Raw genomic sequence first — 5,884 nt, 5'->3', positions numbered from 1 at the left:
TAGGTTATCTCCATGCATGGTCCTTGGTTGGAGTATCAGTCTCAGAAAAGAGCCCTGTGCCCAGAATTTTTTTCTCTGTTGCTCTCCTTGTGGAGCTCCTGTCCTCTCCAGGCCTTTTTTTTATTTTTATTTTTTTTATTAATTACACTTTATTCATTTTGTATCCCCCCCATAAGCCCCTCCCTCCTCCCCTCCCAACCCCACCCTCCCTCCCCTTTCTGCATGCATGTCACTCCCCAAGTGACAAAAAGCCTACACACACATGGAAACTGAACAACTTGTTACTAAATGACAGCTGGGTCAGGGAAGAAATAAAGCAAGAAATTAAAGCCTTTCTAGAACTCAATGAAAATGAAGACACAACATACCCTAACTTGTGGGACACAATGAAAGCAGTGCTAAGAGGAAAGTTCATAGCACTAAGTGCCTTCAAGAAGAAATTCCAGACAGCTCATTTAAGCAACTTAATGGCCCACTTAAAAACCCTAGAAAAAGAAGAAGCAGACACACCAAAAAGGAGTAGACAGCTGGAAATAATCAAACTCAGGGCTGAAATCAATCAATTAGAAACAAATAAAACAATTCAAAGAATCAGTGAAACCAAGAGCTGGTTCTTTGAGAAAATCAACAAGATCGACAAACCCTTAGCCAAGCTAACTAAAAGGCAGAGAGACACCACCCAAATCAACAAAATCAGAAATGAAAAGGGGGACATAACTACAGACACTGAGGAAATCCAAACAATCATTAGGACTTACTTCAAAAGTCTATATGCCACAAAATTTGAAAATCTAAATGAAATGGACAATTTTCTTGATCGATTTGACTCACCAAAGCTGAATCAGGACCAGGTAAATCAATTAAATAGTCCTATATCCCCCAAAGAAATAGAAGCAGTCATCAAAAGTCTCCCATCCAAAAAAAGCCCAGGACCAGATGGCTTCAGTGCAGAATTCTACCAGACCTTCAAAGAAGAGCTAACTCCAATTCTCTTCAAACTATTCCACAAAATAGAAACAGAAGGAACATTACCAAACTCATTCTATGAAGCCACAATCACCTTGGTACCTAAACCTCACAAAGACTCAACAAAGAAAGAGAATTTCAGGCCAATCTTCCAGGCTTTCTTCATGGCAATTTTCATATCCTTATTCCTAAAAGTGCAAATAATAAAATTGAACAAGGGAGTTAGAATGTTGTGAAATATTGCCACCATTTAATCAAAGGAGAAGGCAGACGGCTGGGTGTGCATATACAAATATGCATGGGACAAAGAACAAAATCACAACTGCAATGTGGAACCCACAGGTAGAGACAGTTTTCTATTGCCCTTCACAGCTGTAGGCTTTCAGAGATAACAGGATGACACCTTAGGATACAGCAAAATAGAAAAGATTTTTATGCAGATAGACCCACTCTCGGCAACCACCAAAAGGCTGAAGCTATGTGTATTAGTACAGGCAAATTCCCGTAATGAGAATAAATCACAAATGAAATGATCAATGACATTGAGTCCAAAGAAGTGTAACTTGCAAAGCAAAAATAATTTGCATGATAAAATGAAGAATCCTCCTGTCTATTCTATCCCCATCTGTGTGTCACAGACCTTCCAGTTCATGATGGAAAGATACTACAAGGGTTTACAAGTTGCTACATAGTGGCCATAGGCCATGGCTGTCAATACAATCATTTCTACTGCTGCAAGGAAGTGTTCAGCAAAGAGCTGCATCATGCATCCTTCAAAGGAGATAGGTTTCTTCTCACATAGGGAGTACACAAGCTTTGGTATGGTGACTGAAGAGAAGAATGCATCCACTAGGGACAAGAATGCCAAGAAGGAGTACATGGAACAGTCTGTAAGTCCTGGGCTACAGACAGTGGTCACCACAATTATCATGTAGCGCCCAACAGTTGCAATGTAGACAAACAAAAATACAATAAAAAACTATTTTCTAGACTTTAGTGTTCTGTGAAAGTCCAAGGAATATGAACTCTGTTAGAAAACTCTGGTTTTGCATAATTTTAAGGAGAATGTAGAAGCAACTGTGCTTATGTATTCAGTATTATTAGAGAAATTGTTTTAAATAAGTAAATATTATCATCAAAAAGCTGGGGTAGTAAACAAAATTTTCTTGGGTGGAACTGAAAAAAAAAAAAAAACAAATGCATTTTTCCCAGGACATGAGTACTAAGAATGAGAATGAGATAGATAAATAGATAGATAGACCGATAGTTTTGCTAATAAGTAGAGTTCATAAATTATAAAGAGGATTACAGTATGAGTTGGAAGGGGGAGGGATGTAAGGAAGAGAATTAATGTAAACATGGTGTTCATGTATAAATTTGTTTTTAATAAAAATATTATTTTCTGTCACCAGTATTCAGAAATCATGTATAATTAAAACGCTGGCTATTTTTCCTCCACAAAGCATCCACATGTGTTTTGACAGTAAATTGCTGACTTGTTTTCTCTAGTGGCATCCTGAAGTAGAAAAAAAAAAAAAGCATTGTGAAACCATTTACATACTACACATGCAGAGAAACATTTTCTGTTAACCATTTTTCTAATCTGCTTGGAACAAGGTACAGATAAATAGTTTTCAATGTGTGATCAGAACACTTACCTACCAACAGAAAAAAGGCGAAATGTACTGTAGAATGCAATTGAAAATGCTCTTCATATTTCAGATTTCAAATTGTCTTGACCATCGTGAAGATAATTGGAATGTCAGATGAGTTAATTTATCATTAAAAATTATAAAGACCTACTGGAAAAATTGTAATGTGTATGTTCCAGTTGTTGAGATTTCCTTTTACTTCATCAATTTAAATTCTGACCAGAACACAATATAATGCCTGTTGTCATGGAAAGTGAAAGAATACAAGTTAAGCAGCTGCTTAGAACTTAGGTAACAAGGAGCTGTTTCTGTTTTATATCTATTTTTTTAGTGAAAATCTTAGTAAGTGGCATTAAATTTGAACTAACAAACACATGCTTAACCCGCTATTTTAACACAGACTCTCTGGTTCTAAAGTACAAGAGCTTTTCTTCGGGATAAGCAGAGAAGAAAAGAAATTCATCTTTTCAGACAAGAAGTGCAGAGTAGTGGTAGTCTTTCCACACCCTACTTCCAGATATAAAAGTCAAAACATTTTATTACTTTGCTGATTTGTGACTGAGCTATGTTGAACAAGCTAACAGAAGAAATGGTTGAGAATTAGAAGTCAGTGCTCCAATCAGCCTCAGATACAAATTAACAGCAGTCACATAAAGAAGTACAACTCTAAGTTGAAAAAGAAGTGTAACAGTAAGTTGAAAATGATTTAGTGTCTTGAAATATTATAAGTATCAATGATTTATTCATTGTTTCCCATGTTGATGCAAGCCAAATTCCTCAAGATATATGATTTGAAATTCATAAGACTTTCTTATGACAATGATGTTTATAAATAGCTTACCTCCTCAAAGGCAAGGTTTGTAAAAAACATCAAATGTGAACACTACCTACACTAAAATGTCCGTAACAATTCCAGTTATAATTCATCCCTTTAAAATCACAGATAGTTTTCCATAAGAGCACCAGAAAAGTATTTCAGCTCTAGAATTCATTTTCTACAAGCAGATACTACACTGTTTCTGAGTCCTCTCTTGAGTGGACAACTGACACACATTGGCACCTGCCATCTCTTGTCTTGCCTTCTCCCAGAGCCTCTGTGCTTAAAGGCCCTGCACCCTGGAGTGACAGAGACATCTTCTGTAGTGTGTGCATGCTTATTTTCTTTCACGCTTGCAGCTGCAGGGGTCAGTGGGGGAACTAGGTGACAGAGATGTAGGTGAACAGTCAGCCTCCTGGGTGGATTAGTACTTCCTAGTTTTCACAGAGAATTGACTACTTGGTGAGAACTTTTTCTATGACACTGTGGTTGCCATGACAACGAGGACAAGCCATTCTTTCCTGGTTACAGATGCATTTGTGAAGGACACTCACAGACTGGAGAGGTGAGATCACTAGACAACCACACGAAGCATGTAGGTAGGTGCCTTCAGCCAACCTGAGTGACTCTGTGAGCTGACCCTCTGAGTGTGCCTTGGGAGCCTGTGTGCTTGTTCATGGGACAGGAGTTGTTGTCACTACTACTGTTTGAAGTGAAGCCCAAAGGACCCTGCCTTGTCTCTTTGTCCTCAGGTGACGACCCTTTGGTGCCAGCTTTATCACTTCAGGCCTTGAAAGCATAGTTCCCCAACACATGTAAATGGATACCTTTTCTCTCTTTGGCGATGTGTGCTTGACAGAATGACCGCATCTGTGTGGCAGCACCTTAATGCCTAGATAGTTGTGGCGTTTGTTGTCTTAGAGAGAAGCTGGAAGGCATTTAAGGCAGAGGTGTATCTGGGCTTCCCTTTGGGGCTGGGGTGGAGGCTTATGAGTGGGAGGTGGTTGCTGACCTGCAGTTTCATTGAAAGATTGTTTATAGGAACAGTTGATACTCTCCGGACCTGGATATGTACCACGGGAAGTAAGGAGGGCCTACAAAAGTTAGCTGCCTCTAATACTGGCCACTAATGGCAGTTGGGCAGACTGAGGTAAAACATCGGGTGTCATGAATACCCGAGGAGAGGCCAGACTGTGTTCCCCCAACAGGCATTAGTATGTGTCTTGTGTCTGAGACTTTACAGTGCTCTGAGTTGGGTTAAAGGAAGGAGAAGAGGACCTCCCCTATCACTGGACTTGGGGAGGGGCATGCATGAGGAAGGGGGAGGTAGGGTGGGATCGGGAGGGGAGGAGAGAGGGGCTTATGGGGGAATACAAAATGAATAAAGTGTAATTAATAGTAAAAAAAAATAAAAACAATAATAAAAAGAACCAGCTGGGAATTACAAGGTGTGCAGTCATGGTTTCCCCTCAACCCACCAGCACATCAGGATCCCGCTGTGTATCTCTGGTCCTGTGTGTGACCAATATACACTGTACCCTTCTTGCACCCTCTCATCAGACTTCCTTTAACCCATGTGTCTGTCTTGCCACAGGAAGAGAAGCCATTGTTCCCACCTGGAGAAAATGTGAATAGACTTCACACACAGCAATTGTGTGCAAGTTTTTGATAAAAGGCCTTTGGTCCCAGGGCTGAAGCATGTGCTGAGACAGAGATTTCAGTATTCTACCTCCCACACTTCTCCTTGTACCTATGGAGAAGACAGCACTGTTTTTGCCAGAAAGGTAACTATCACAGAAATTTCAGCAAAGCATTGGTTGAAAGTAGTGGTCTGGGGCAGGTGATGCCTGAAACAGTGGGGGCAGGTGGCAATACAGATAACATTTAAGCAGTCTGTAGGAAGGGCAAGGATTGTATATGCCCTGGAGCAACAGGCATACAAAGACAAAATACACAAAAGGGGTGTGGGTGGAAGAGTGGGGCCTGATATGAGTGCTCGCACATCTCTCTATGTCTGGGTTACAGATGATGCATGAATAGTATGGTTTGTGGGCTTGAACACACACTTTGTATTCCCAGATATGATTTCTAACTGAAGTATGTGAGTCTGAGAACATACTGCCTGAGGGAAGCTGAACCTTGTGCAGACCTGTGCAGTGTAAAAAGAGTGCATTTTGTAAGTATAACTCACATATCTGAGGTTTCTAAGGGCACACTATGAGGCATGGTGCCTGGATGGTGGGGACGTGGCTGGACCTGATGGTGCTCATTCAACCTGGCCAGAGGGCCAGTTCAAGGAAGATCCAGCAGAAGACAGCCTAAGGTACCTGAGGGGGTTATATCTTCCTCTGTGTTCTCAGGAGTCACCTGTGTCACAGAGCCTAGGACTCCAAGGGAGCTGAATCAGAGGGAGTCTGCTAGCCATGTTGGATGACAAAGCCTCATCAGC

The sequence above is a fragment of the Psammomys obesus genome, unplaced genomic scaffold (assembly GCF_907164565.1).
Source record: "Psammomys obesus unplaced genomic scaffold, mPsaObe1.curated_primary_1811, whole genome shotgun sequence".
Classification (NCBI taxonomy): domain Eukaryota; kingdom Metazoa; phylum Chordata; class Mammalia; order Rodentia; family Muridae; genus Psammomys; species Psammomys obesus.
The sequence above is the reverse complement of the archived record's forward strand: the minus strand, read 5'-3'. Positions refer to the sequence as shown.